Source organism: Helianthus annuus, chromosome 14 (assembly GCF_002127325.2).
Source record: "Helianthus annuus cultivar XRQ/B chromosome 14, HanXRQr2.0-SUNRISE, whole genome shotgun sequence".
In the NCBI taxonomy this organism is placed as follows: domain Eukaryota; kingdom Viridiplantae; phylum Streptophyta; class Magnoliopsida; order Asterales; family Asteraceae; genus Helianthus; species Helianthus annuus.
In genome coordinates, this window is record NC_035446.2 from 16,949,413 (window position 1) to 16,964,785 (window position 15,373).

At 36.9% G+C, this 15,373-nt stretch overlaps 1 long non-coding RNA gene across 1 annotated transcript; it reads right to left on the minus strand.

Annotated features, from left to right (window-relative positions):
• Positions 1-676: 676 nt before the first annotated feature.
• On the minus strand, positions 677-1,302 carry LOC118486437. The gene is made up of 2 exons (XR_004879070.1): positions 1,060-1,302; positions 677-949 (listed from the first exon to the last, which is right to left on the minus strand). It is a non-coding gene; the product is annotated as an uncharacterized LOC118486437 (long non-coding RNA).
• Between the last annotated feature and the right edge of the window lie 14,071 nt (positions 1,303-15,373).

A 15,373-nucleotide genomic window follows, 5' to 3' on the forward strand; every position in this document is an offset into this window, starting at 1 on the left:
AACAAAAAATAAGTTGCTATCGTTATAAAGTAAGTTTATTTTGTTGGTGAAATGATAAAGTTTATAATTTTATTGTTTAAAGTCGATAACTTTTTTAAATATCCACATCATACTCATCCACTAAACTTTAATTTTAAAATTTTCGTTTTTGAAAAAGTAAAAAGTAAAAAATAGTAGGTGTCTTGTAGGTACGTTTTAAACACCTTTAACTAATGTTAAATTTCATTTTTATAAATATTTAAAAAATCATATTTTTATAAAACAGTTTTTATAAAAAAAATAGGATGTAAAAGTTTATATCTTTATTAACTTTATCTTTTTATTTAAGAAATACAAATTATTCGAAAAATCTATAATATTATATAATTATTTTTTCATATCTCGTGTCGTCCAACAGTTTTTTTTTATAGAAGGCACTAATGGATATATACGAAATCCTCGTGAAACATGACTGTTAAATTGAATAAGTTTAGTGTGCTTTGTAAATACAATCTTGAATTTACTCCAAATTAAGAGGTAGTTTTCATGTTTTGGCTATTCTTGGTAATCGAATTTATCTTTTTGGAAATGATCAAGTACGAACATGTAAATTATATAATACGAACATGATTAAGTACTAAAGTATATTAGTTCAATCGAGATGTAAATTATAAGTGCAATAAAATAACACAAAACATAAACTTCAAATATAAAATAAACTTTATTATTCATGGGATAGTCTATATCAAACAAAAACAACTGTAAATGAAAAAAACATAAAAGCACTTGATATATTTCATCTAAAATCTCTACTTTTTTGATCCGTTTTTCTTGTTTGTGCTCGAATCAGCAGTATCATCTAATCATCTTCTTTCTCATCGTCCTCAGAATCATCTAAATTTATAACCTCGACCCATTTCCATTCAGAGAGTCTCTTAGATCTTTTCTTTTGATTCTCATACTTCCGATCCTTAAAAAACAAAATTTAATAAAAAAGTTAAAAATGATTAAATAAATGTAAAAAAAGAACAAATATAGAATAAAAAAATTTAAAAAAGATTAAATAAATTTTAAAATTACCTCTTCACTAAATTGACGTTGAAGCTTAGACTTGTATGGACTGAACATTGCACCATAAGAAATAATTTCAACACTATTATCACCATCATCCTACAATAAAACACCAAATAATAATATAACGAACTTGTTAATATGAAAGATTATAAGCGAAAATATTACTTAAAAACTAACAAAAGCTTGTTCGACAACTGGGGTGTTTAAATTGGTGTGTTGAATCTGAAAAATCAAATAAGTTAGTATTCACATAAAAGTAAATAAAAGAAAATAATTATTCATTATTGTGAGATAACAAAACTTATCATAGAACTGACCTTAGATTATTCAATATCGCATGCTTGTTTTTTCGCATCAAGTGAATTTAGAACTGGCTCCATATTTTAAATCTGTTTAGCAATAGAAATGTAGAATTGTGAGTGTTTGCTATGTATTTATAGTAGTCCATTAGGGTTTAGTTTTAGATTGGTCATCCATTTATTTAGGAAGTTTGTTGTGAGTTTTAAGTTTTTAAAATAAGATGCACATATCCTGTTTAGTTTGTTGTGGCATGTTTAATAGGAAGTTTGTTGTGAGTTTTATCTATACTTACTATATTAAACATGCCACAACAAACTGACTCTGTACAAGTAAAATTAGGGAATATTTTAGTTTATTAATGCCGTTCAAAATAAAAAAACTTGGGTAAAAAACAAATGTTAATGTACGGTAGCTAGGTAATGGTCAAAGCTGGCTTGGGTAGAAAACAAATGTTGGCTTTAATCAATTGTACATTTACGCATCGGCTATTTGTATTTTATGAACGCACGACGAAACTAAAAAAGACAACTATCGAAACGTTTAAAAAAATGTGCCGATCGTCATGGTACCTTCGGATTTTTTTAAAACATTACGGGTTGTAAGATATTGCAGGAATACATTAAAGAATTAAAGGGGGGGGGGAAGTGTAACTAGTTACCCATAATTATGTTAAATTTCAAGGATTTAAATGTAATAGATTGAGGGACTAAAAAATAATTATGGTTTAAAAGACCACTTTACCCTCATTCTAGGGGTTTATTTATAAATAATGAGGGAAGAAGTTCTTAACTTTTGGGAATCCTTTCCTCATGTATTATAATATAGTATAGACATATATATATATATATATATATATATATAGAGAGAGAGAGAGAGAGAGAAAGTATAATGTACTTCACGCCTTAACGTACATTAACGTACTTCGCGAAATATATAACATGCGTAATTATTTTTTTGACCAAAATAGCGTGCGTGATTTTGGATCCCATGCGTGATTATGTGGTCCCATGCGTGATTATGTGGTCCCATGCGTGATTATATGTTCCATACGTGATTATACCCCTGATCCAACGGTTACCATTGTCTCCAACGCGAAGTATGATAAGCCGTGAAGTATGTTAACCTTTCTCTCTCGCTCTCTCTCTCTCTCTCTCTCTCTCTATATATATATATATATATATATATATATATATATATATATATATATATATAGGGGAAGGTTCATTTGGGAAGAAATTTAATGTGAGAATAAAAAGAAGAAAGGACATAATGGTAAAACATTAAATAATTTATAACTCCTCCTATTAATTATGTTATCTCTAATTAACAAAATAAAAAACATTTTATCCTACACATTTCAAAAATTTATCCTACATATATCTTACACTTACTGAAATTTACCCTACACATATCTAAATTTATCATACACATTTAAGAATTTATCCTACACATATTAAAATTTATCCTACACATGTCGAAAATTGTCCTTCACCCTAAATTATTTTATGTTGAAAAAGTATATTTAGAAGTGAGTTTCAAATTTAATTAGTTAGCTAATTAACTACAATTAGAAATTTACCTATATGCCCTTATTAATAACATTAAATACACATATTAATTGAAGTAAAATGAAGCATTTCTATTGGTTTAAAACTTATTCTTTTTATTCTTACAAAATTTTTCTTCTCATTTGAACCCTCCACTATATATATATATATATATATATATATATATATATATATATATATATATATGGGGTTGTATAGTGAACACTAGTGTATTTATGAACTGATTGAATAAATTCTGTTCACTGATTTACACTTGTGTATTGATAATCAAGGGCTAAGATTAGTTCACTAGTATTCACAATCAAAGTATTTGTTCACAAATGAACCTAACCATATATATATATATAAGGAGCCGCTAGAATGAGAACCACCCCGAGTTGTAAGAACCGCGAGAACTACACCCCATGGAGCGCCGTTCGCCATGATTTTTTTTTACAAGTAGATGTGTATATTATAAACACAGCCGTAAAAAATCTTGGCGAACGGCGCTCCGTGGGGTGTAGTTTTTTACACCACAAGTTTGGTGAAAAAAAAAAGAAAAAAGAAAAAAAAATTAAAAAACACCAAACTTGTGGTGTAAAAAACTACACCCCATGGAGCGCCGTTCGCCATGATTTTTTACGGCTGTGTTTATAATACACACATCTACTTGTAAAAAAAAAATCATGGCGAACGGCGCTCCGTGAGGTGTAATTCTCGCGGTTCTTACAACTCGGGGTGGTTCTCATTCTAGCAGCCCCCTATATATATATATAGGGAGAAGATCATGCGAGAACCATCTCTTATTGTGAGAACCGCGAGAACCAATGTGAACACAACAAAAATGCCTAAAAATAGCTAAAAATCACACAATTTTTTTTTTTAAATATTTTTTATATAAAAATCGCTACTTTTTCGAAGCCAAAAAATTTTTTTTTTTTTAAAAAATGTTTTTTTTTTGTTTTGCCACTAAAACTAGCGATTTGAGCATAAAAAATATTAAAAAAAAATTAGATTTTTTTGATTTTTTTAGATTTTTTTAGATTTTTTTAGGTTTTTTAGGGGTTTAGTTTTTAGCATTTTAGCTTTGGGGGGGGGGGGGGTTAGGTTTTGGGGGGTGTGGGAGGGGTGTTTAGGTTTTTTTTTTTTTTTTGGGGGGGGGGGGGGTTTAGGTTTTTTTTTATAGGTTTTTTTGGGGGTTTTAGTTTTTAGCATTTAGCTTTGGGGGGGGGGGGGGGGTTAGGTTTTTTTTTGAGGAGGGGGGGGGGGTTTATGTTTTTTTTTTTTGGGGGGGGGGGGTGGGGGTTAGGTTTTTTTAGGTTCTTTAGCTATTTTAGGTTGTGTTCACATTGGTTCTCAAGGTTCTCACAATAAGGGTGGTTCTCGCATGAGCCCCTCCCTATATATATATATATATATATATATATATATATATATATATATAGGGAGAAGATCATGCGAGAACCATCTCTTATTGTGAGAACCGCGAGAACCAATGTGAACACACCAAAAATGCCTAAAAATAGCTAAAATAGAAACCACCTCCAGTTGTAAGAACCATGAGAACTACTCTCCACCAATCATATTAGGAACCACCCTTTATTGCGAGAACCGCGAGAACCAGTGTGAACACAAACAGTAATACCTAAAAAAATCTAAAAAACACCCAAAAATTTTTTTTTATTTTTTTACTATTTTTTATATAAAAATCGCTACTTTTAGTATCAAAAAAAAATTTTTTTTTTTAAAATTTTTTTTTAAAAAAAAAAAATTTTTTTTGCTACTAAAAGTAGCGATTTGAACATAAAAAATAGTAAAAAAATAAAAAAAAATTTAGATTTTTTTTTGATTTTTTTTTTGATTTTTTTTAGATTTTTTAGGTTTTTTGGGGGGTTTAGTTCTTAGCATTTTAGCTTGGGGGGGTGGGGGGGGGTTTAGGTTTTTGGGGGGTGGGGGAGGGGGTTTTAGGTTTTTTTGGGGGTGGGGGGTGGGGTGGGGGGGGGTTAGGTTTTTTTAGGTTTTTTGAGGGTTTTAGTTTTTAGCATTTAGCTTGGGGGGGGGGGGGGGGGGGTTAGGTTTTTTTTTTGGGGGGGGGGGGGTGGGGGGGTTTAGGTTTTTGGGGGGTGGGGGGGTGGGGGTTAGGTTTTTTTTAGGGTTTTTTTAGGTTTTTTTTAGCTATTTTAGCTTGTGTTCACATTGGTTCTCGCGGTTCTCGCAATAAAGGTGGTTCTCGCATGAACCTTACCCTATATATATATATATATATATATATATATATAGGGAGGGGCTCATGCTAGAACCACCCTTATTGTGAGAACCTTGAGAACCAATGTGAACACAACCTAAAATAGCTAAAAAAAACCTAACCCCCACCCCCCCCCCCCCCCAAAAAAAAAAAAACCTAAACCCCACCCCCCCCCCCCCCCCCAAAAAAAAAATAAATAAACCTAACCCCCCCCCTCCCAAGCTAACCCCCCCCCCCCCTCAAAGCTAAATGCTAAAAACTAAAACCCCCAAAAAACCTAAAAAAAAACTAAACCCACCCCCCCCCACCCCCCCACCCCCAAGCTAAAATACTAAAAACTAAACCCCCAAAAAACTGAAAAAAATCTAAATATTTTTTTTAATATTTTTTATGCTCAAATCGCTACTTTTAGTGGCAAAAAAAAAAATTTAAAAGATTAAAATTTTTTTTTTGGCTTCGAAAAGTAGCGATTTTTATATAAAAAGTATTAAAAAAGATTGTGTGATTTTTAGCTATTTTTAGGCATTTTTGGTGTGTTCACATTGGTTCTCGCGGTTCTTACAATAAGAGGTGGTTCTCGCATGATCTTCTCCCTATATATATATATATATATATATATATATATATATATATATATATATATATATATATATATATATATATATATATATATATATATATATATAGTGTAGAGATCCTAAGAGAAGTCCACCCTATTTGAGAAACTTGAGAAGTATTCTGGACAACATATTTCCCTACGCTTTTCGTAATATACACATATGTATTGTTTAGAATTCTATATTGACAAATCTTGAATTATACACATATTTATATAGTGAATTTAAATTACAAATATGTGTATATTACGAAAAGCTTAGAAAAAATGTGTGGTTCAGAATGCTTCTCAAGTTTCACAATTAGCCTAGTGCTTCTCACACGATCCTTACCCTATACAAATATATATGTTAGGATCTGAGTTTCTTTATGATTGTGTTTTCGTTTGAAGATTAAGAAGATGTAAGTATAATTGCAGCGGAAATATAAATGGAAAAAAACTTTGATACACAATCAAATAGGAGAATTGCTTTTCACACACATTTTAACATAGAACCGAATGATTGAATTTATTTCAAGGATTCAATTACAATATGCATGCATGTAACAAACTCCCCCTAAGCCTGAGCTCACAATGTTTGTTCGTACAGGAAGAAAAGTGATGAAGAGCTGATAGAACATTACATGGTACTGTTCTATTTATAGGCACGCGCAAACCACTGTGGCATGTTTGTTGACGTCACCATGATAGTGACATCTAACCTCCTAACAAACTCTAACTACTGCCCTCATTACAACTACCGATAGCAAACAACTGATTACAATATATTACATAGAAATAAACTAAACTACTGATTCTTCATTCCACTGCCTAGTCTTCAGCAGTGCTTCTAGTCTTCAGCAGTACTTGAGATAAGGCAGTTGTTTGAGTCATCAGCACTTTGGTCTTTATCAGTCCTTTGGGGTCAACAGCAGTTAGGAAAGACAGTAGATTGAATCTATCAGATGTTAGAGCCATTATCAAGGGGGAAGCTTATGTACAAACATCTGCTTATTCTGGATCCACTGCTCTGATCCGGTTTTGGCTTTAATCAACTGTTCCTTTGGTAGGGTTAAATCCCAACAATCTCCCCCTAGAACAAATGATGCCAAAACCCTTCATTATTGTGGATCTTTTGTTAGGACCGGAGGCTGTAATGATTGTGTTTGTTTGTATAACTTGAGCAAATCAATAGAAATGAACAGAGTTTAAGTGCAGCGGAAATGAACAACAAACTTTGTAAACACAATCAAAGAAGAAAATAGTTTTGGTAAACACATGATTTGCATTAGTCGACAGATTACAAATCAAAGCAAAAGATTACAAAGCATGCTTACAAAACTAAACTCCCCCTCAGCCTGATACTCCAAGGTTGGTTGCACAAGATGAAAGGACTGAATTGAGGAGAAGAACTCACCCAAAACGATCAAATGTAACAGTACAGAGTACTGCTCCATTTATAGGCAAACCAAACCACTGAGGCATCTCAGCTGACGTCACCATGAAAGTGACATCTAACAAACTAACAAACTCTATTCACTGTTCTATAAAAACTGACCATACAGACACTGATTGCATTCTAAACACTGATGTATAAACACTGATTCTTCATTCCACTGATGTAGTCAACCACTGTTGTTAGAGCAACAGTGCTTTCTTCAAAGGGTGATCAGGCCTTGAATGGGCAGTGCTTTAACTCTTCAGCAGTACTTGGATTCCGTCAATAGATTGAGCTTCAGCCTTTAAACTTCATCAGTGCTTTGGCTTAACAGTAGTTTCCAGGATCAGCAGTTGTTGATAAGGGCAGTACTTAGAGCATATCAGATGCTGGAGTCACAATCAAGGGAAAAGCTTAATGTAAACAGCTGCTTATGACTAATCCACTTTAGTGATCCGGTTTTGGCTTTCATTATCTGTTCCTCTGGTAGGGTTCAATACCACCAATCTCCCCCTGGAACAGATAATGCCAAAACCCTTCATTATTCTGGATTTTTATTCCTCATCAGGAGTTCCCTAACTTGCCTTTTAAATTCTGCCTCAAAATTCTTGGAACTTGAGTCATCCTCATCCCTGCACAGTGTAAGTTCAAGGAGATCTTGCAAATCTTTAACACCAAGACCTAGTGCTTCTTTCCTTGATATGTACTTCACTTCACCATGGGATCTGACAAGGGTCAATACATGGGTCTTTTGATCAGACATCCACTTTAGTATTTTTGATCCTAATGGGTTTCTTGGGAGAGATTTATTCAAAGATGAGTCAGGTGATATTGGCCTTGTGAAAAGTTGTGTACTTTCAGCAGATATTTAATTGAGGGCGTTTTGTATGATTTCATTTGCTGCAGCTATGTCTTCTGCAGCTTCTTGTTCAATCAGCTCTTGCCTTTTTCTTTGTTCAAGCTCAATGGCTGTTGTGTCTGCTGAAGTGTTTGGTGATGCAGGTTTGGTTAATACCTTTTTGACAAGGTTTTGAAGTTTTACTGAGCTATCTTCTTTTAGATCCATTTTCTTGATGGCTTCTGTAAAGTACTCAGCTTCTTTTTCTTTAGCTTCTGTAAAGTACTCAGCTTCTTTTTCTTTATCTTTTTCACTGGTCAACAGTTTTCCTTTTTCTTGGTTTTTTTACAAGGATAGGGTTATCTGCTGATGTGATCAGTGATTGAAGAGCACTAATCTGCTGTTCTAGCTTTTTGTAGTCAGGCTTCTTTGGAGTGTCAGAATTTGTCATCCTCCTTTTCTTCAGCCTTTCATAAGCCTCATCGGTGTACTGCTTTGTCCATTTTGCTATGGCAGTGGCAGTGTCCACCTTTGCATCCACCAGCTCTTGCTTCTTTCTTTTATACTCAGATGTAAGGTCAGCAATGAGATTTTTGTATTTGTTCCAATTTGGAGCTGTCTTCTTCTTTCTTGGATCGTTTTTAATTCTTTCAATCTTGTTTGCCTCATGCTTTAAAGCAACTATTGGCCATTCTTCAAATTGTATTTCTTCAGCAGGATAGAATTTTTCTTTCATGATATATGCAAGATATTCTTTTCTCATTTCATTTCGTTGATCTGTCTTTTCTTTGTTTAGATCTTGTGCATAGTCTTCCATCTGCTTGACTTTAGTGAGAAAAAATTCTAATTTTTCAGAAATGCCTTCGTCACTTTGACCCTCACATTCAATCTTGGCTATTATCTTAGCCTGCCTTGCTTTGAGCGTGAGATATTCATCCATATCTTCTGGGACTATGAAGCCTATGAGAGAAGGAAATCTTCTGTTTAAAGGATCATCCTCGGTGTGGAATTGTCTCATCTCATTTTTTACAGCTTCTAGTTCCAGTGGATATTTTGCAGCAATAGGATCATATTTGTCCTCATTTGATTGAGTTATTTTCCTTTTTCTTGTGTAAAGCTTTATGGGTTTTGGTTGTGATGTAGGAATGGTGGGAACAGTGATAGATGGGTTTCTGTCTGGCGGCTTCTGGACCGGGTAAAACCGGGCCGGGGGCCGTGACATAAACAACAAACAGAATTCACAACTTCATCTCCTGAGGCACAGATATCTAAGTAAAATCATTCTATCCGAACACAATGTGCATCGTGAACAAGTATTTAAAAAGGCAAATGCTTTCGATAAAAGGCCAGACAAAGAAAAGTATAATTAATTTATCAAACAAAATAAGCATATGATTTGGTTTTATAAATGCAAAACAAGCGGCTTCTACCTCAAAATCCCTGGTTGTCACATCATCCCCAAGTTGAAAGAAATTTCTTCCCGAAATTTAGCACGTAGTCACTAAGGAAGCTAGTTGTGTTGTGTGTTTTCTTGGGGTATCACATCATCCCCCCGTTGGTTTGGAATTTCGTCCTAAAATTCCGTAGTAGCTTCATTGTTAGACTCATCTTTCTTAAACAACAGAGGATACTTGCATTTCATTTAGTCTTCTCGTTCCCAGGTGAACTCTGGGCCACGACGGGAGTTCCAACGAACTCGAACAATGGGTATCTTGCTTCGTTTGAGAGCCTTGATTTCCCGGTCCATAATTTCCACCGGTTCCTCGATAAAGCGCAACTGGTCGTCGATAGTGAGTTAGTTGAAAGGAACAATGAGGGTCTTATCTGACAGACACTTTTTCAGATTCGACACATGAAAGACGTTGTGAACACCATTGAGTTCTTCGGGCAAATTCAGTCTGTACGCCACCTTGCCGATCTTCTCAGTGATTTCGAAAGGTCCGACATAACGCGGATTAATCTTGCCTCGTTTGCCAAAGCGAACCACACCTTTCCAAGGTGAGACTTTGAGTAGCACTCGGTCTCTAACCTGGAACTCGAGAGGTTTCCTACGCTTATCAACGTAGCTTTTCTGACGGTCACGAGCTGCCGCCATTCGTTGTCTAATTTGGGCAATCTTTTCTGTTGTGTCGAGAACGAGTTCTGGGCCAGTGATTTGGCTGTCACTAACTTCCGCCCAGCACAGAGGTGATCGGCATTTCCGTCCATACAAAGCCTCAAACGGAGCAGCCTTGATGCTGGTGTGGTAACTGTTGTTGTACGAAAACTCCACCAAAGGCAGGTGTCTTTCCCAGCCGTTACCAAAGTCGATTACACATGCCCGAAGCATGTCTTCAAGAGTCTGGATGGTGCGTTCAGTCTGCCCATCCTTTTGCGGGTGATAAGTAGTGCTCATGTCTAGACGTGAGCCAAAGGATTTGTGCATCGCCTGCCACAAATCAGATGCAAAGCGCGGGTCACGATCAGAAATGATGGAAGTTGGCACTCTGTGCCTAGCGATTACTTCCTTCTAATAGATGTCTGTGAGTGTGGAAAACTTGTCGGTTTCCTTGATGGCAAGAAAGTGTGCAGACATAGTCAGTCGATCTACGATTACCCAGATGGTGTCGTTTCCTCGCTGAGATCTAGGTAAACCAGTGACAAAGTCCATGGAAATTTGCTCCCATTTCCATGTTGGGATCTCGGGTTGTTGTAATAGTCCTGATGGCTCCTGGTATTCAATCTTGACCCTAGCACAGGTCAAGCATTTACTAACATAGGTCGCTATGTTAGCTTTCATGTGGGGCCAATAGTACAAAGTTTTGAGATATTGGTACATCTTGTCAAAACCAGGATGCGCTGAGTAACGAGACTTGTGTGCTTCATCCATCACAAGCTCTCGTATGTTTCCATAGGATGGAACCCAAATACGCTCCATGAAGTAATAGGTACCATCTTCCTTGCGTACGAGTTGCTTTTCCATGCCGCGCATGGACTCAGCTAAGAGGTTCTCTTCCTTCAGTGCTTCAGCCTGAGCATTTCGGATTTGGGTAGGAAGATTATAGTGGATAGTAAGTTGTAATGCACGCACACACTTAGGTTTGGTTTCCTTCCGACTGAGGGCATCGGCCACAACGTTGGCCTGACCTGGATGATACTTGATTGCGCACTCGTAGTCATTGAGGAGCTCGACCCATCGACGTTGTCGCATGTTCAACTCCTTATGATTAAAGATATGGTGGAGACTCTTGTGATCGGTGTAGATGGTGCACTTGGTACCGTACAAGTAATGTCTCCATATCTTGAGTGCAAACACTACTGCTCTCAACTCCAAATCATGGGTAGTGTAGTTCTTTTCGTGAACCTTGAGTTGGCATGATGCGTAAGCAATGTCTTTCTCACATTGATTCAACACACAACTAACTCCTTGGATGGATGCGTCACAATAACAATGAAGTCATCTGCGCCTTTAGGTAACGAACGAATGGGGGTACTACAGAGTTTCACCTTCAATCGTTGAAACGCGGATCCCTGAGCAATCTTTCGAGTTAGAGTTGCGAGGGTTTGTGCATACGATCAAGAGAAGCGGGCTTCGTAACGTCAAAAGTCACATGTTAGAATATTAACAGAAGGTTGTTTGTGTTGTAGGAGCTCCATGGTAAAGCGTAGGTATCGTTCTACTAGTTCTTGGAGTAGATTCGAATGTGTAGGTCCGTGTTTCGGGATCCAATCCGTGATTTTCATGTTTATGTTCAAAGATGGAAGAGATAAAGAGATGATAAACAAACAACTTTTGTATTAATCCGGTAGGAAACATTACAAGTCGGCCCGATTACATGGAAACCGAACTAATACCAAAGAAGTATACATCCAGGGAGAAATCAAGTGGTGATTTCTCCCGGTGAGGACTCAAACCTCCTATCACTCTCTAGCACACACTTGTGCTCTCTCTCTTGTGTTTTACAAGACAAGGTGTTGGTATTTATACCAAACACAGGCTGCACAGTCGAAGGATCAAGCTGACTGGTCGACAGATCATCTGTCGACCATCCAGCTTTCGAAAGACACATACATACCTCGAAGGATCACATATCCTTCGAGGTCCATCCTTCGATGGATATCTTTCGAGCTCATCGAAGGATACACAATCCTTCGATGCCTTATCCTTCGACACCAACATTAACAACCATAACTTGTCTTGCAACAACATACGGTCAACCGAATAACCCTCTCGTTTGACCACTTCAAACGAGCGGGTCTATACACGTTCGATAGACCGTTTCACTAACTATTACAAATTCAGCGTAAAATAATAACTAATCTATTCGACAAGCATCGGACACAAAATCTGCATCAACAAATTCCCCCTTGTCCGTTGCTGTCGAATGCTGAACATGCAACTGCAATCGATCTTCAGTCAAGTATTCATCTTCTCTGTGTTAACCAATTCCCCCTTGACCGATGATCCAGGTAAGTAGTATCTTGATGCTCCTTGTATAATGTTTCCCCCTTAAAGTACGCGTATCCGTGTTGAGTGTTGTGCAATTTCCTCAAGAGGCTCAATTGACCGATCTTCCGCTGATCTTCCAATACTCCAACCGGCATTTGATAAGGGTTCCATTCTTTAAAAGCTGCATCAAGTCTTGATCTTCAAGCATACTACATTGATAGAGATTTCTGGTGAACTGTCTTCTGTAAACCGTCTTTGTGAAATCGACCAAGTAATGCACTTTAATCTTCAGCATCAACACTCAGGAAAGTCAGCTTGACCAAGTGTATCCCTTGCAAGCTCAACCAAACGGCACGCTTAGTTTCACTACATCCAGATCTCATTGTCTCGCCTTTGTGAAGTTGACCACGTAATGCACTACGAATCTTCAGCATCAGTACTCAGGAAGTCAGCTTGACCAAGTACATCGTTTGCAAACTCAACGAATTGAGTTACCCCCAGATCCCTGTAAAATCCCAAAGAAATATCAAACCCAAAACCGAATCCTGCAGGTCTTCAGCCTTGAACTATCAACTTCTATAAAGATTCCCCCAGGTCTTCAGTAAACAGCGCTTTGAAACAACTGTCGACTTTAGATACCTGTATGTTTCCGTGCAAAACCCTTCACGCTGGCTGGAGAATTAATTAAAATCCTCAAATATGTGTCTGTGCAAAACATTCCACTCCGAACCGCTTGTATCACCAGAAAAATCACAAACTCTACCACCTGTGATTGCGTTTAGAAATTTACCGAAGAAATTCAACAAATGAAAATTTTTATCCCCCCATTTCTTTGGTAAAATCTCTAAACCTTAACAGATTCTTTCCACTTCAAAGAAACTGTCGTCAAATGTTCACCAATTCCCTCCACTGAGCGGAACTGTCATCAATCTTCATTGAATGTTCTCGGTTCCGAAAATTCACGAACATGACTTTCTTCTTTGCATAATCTAGTTGAATAAGAACGTCCCCTGGTACCCCGTAGGATCTGAATTGTATCCCTCCAAAGAATTTGTGAACTCGTTAGGACCGGTATTGACATTCTAGGTTCATTCATTCGTTACCAAATGCGAGAATATGACAATAAACAAAAAGATTTCTTCGTTGCATATTCTAGTTGATAAAGAAATTTCGCCTAGTACCCCGTAGGATCCGACTTGTATCCCTCCAAAGACTTTGTGAACTCGTTAGGATCGGTATAGACGTTCCAGGTTCATACGTTCGTCTTCAAATGCGAGAATATGACAATAAACAAAATCCTTTCGAACATTTCCGAATAACCGGTAACAATCATAAATTTTGATGTGCGGAAGCGAACATATCGTGTTGTTTTTGGCCCATAATAGTCGCGTTACCATTTTTGCCATTGCATCGGTAACCGTGACTACCCCACAATTTTTCAAATATCAAGTTTTCATCATCGCTTGTTTTCATCATGTTGCATCACCCCGCACGCTCCCAAATTCATACAAATTTTGACGTTGACATTTAGAAGCGCGGTTCAAATCATCTTCGCGAACACCCGACCCCACTTTGCATCAAAAACCTTTGTTCCAATGGATCCCCCTTTTTTTTTTTTTTTTTTTTTTTGATATTTGCCCAAAATTTCACACCAAATGGGCCCAATAGAAAAATCTAGCAAAATATAACTTTAGGCGCTAGATTTTCACTTTGATACACCTTGTGTGGACGCGACTCGGCTCGGTTCGACTCGGTTTTGACACGGTTAGGTGCGGCTCAAGCCCGACGTCACGACATTCCTCCGTCGTGCGCCCCAGAGTTCGACACGCGAAGCACGGAGTGCCACAAACCCATTCCCGTTTACACCTCACCATGACATCATCATTGTGATGTCATGGTGATGTCATAACCTTTGACTTATTGAAAGTTGGCAACATAAAGCACATTTGGGCCAATCAACGTCATTTGGGTCGTAACATCTGTATTGGGCCGAAATATATCCTTCGAAATAAAAATTAATGTGTATCCTTCAAAAAGTTCAGCCGAAAGATACATCTTGTAGGTCAACAAACAACAAACAGCAAGTTCATTGGCTATATTGGCGGTGCACAGCAATTATCCAAAAATCAATTGGAGTATTGGGACGGTGCACATGGGCTCATAAAAGCTTTAGTGGGACGGTGCCTTGGACCGAGAGCACACCCAACAAACAACGAGTTATATTTTATTTTTTTATTTTTTTTTTTTAATATAATGATCAACAACAGTAGCAGCAGCCGTTCTTTCTCTCTCCTGAACCTTTTTCGATACATACCTCCAAAACAGCCACCAAACATGTCACAGATCTTTCGAATCATATCAGTTGAAGTCTTTCGAGCACCCTAACATTCGAGATCTGTTTAATCCTTTGATGTCTGTCACATCTTTCGAAGTCTGTCTTATCCTTCGATAGTTGTGATCCTTCGAAAAAGGTGGAATGATCTGACCCTTTGACAACTTTGAAAATCGTGAAGTTGACTTTTCTGGCACATGTCAGATCTGGATCTGACAAACATGCTGCTATGATCTTTCAAACATTTGACCCTTCGAAACAAAGAATGATCTTTCGAAGAGAAGGTTGACCTTTCGAAAATTTATAAGTTGACCCTTCGAATCAAGGACTGATCTTTCAAAGTTTGAAGATGATATGAACAACAAGAACACAACAAATGTTCAAATCTGCAGATTTGATGAAAACGTTTTGAAAACGGTTTTTGATGATAATAACTTGAATTTTTAGGAGAAAAACATAAAACCCAACACTCGTTTTATCACAGATCTGGATATTCGGGTCCAGATCTGAGTTTTTCTCATTTTCACCATTTTTACATCTTGAACAAAAACCCACAAAAATCACAGATCTAGAGCACATGTGACTTAGTAAACGGT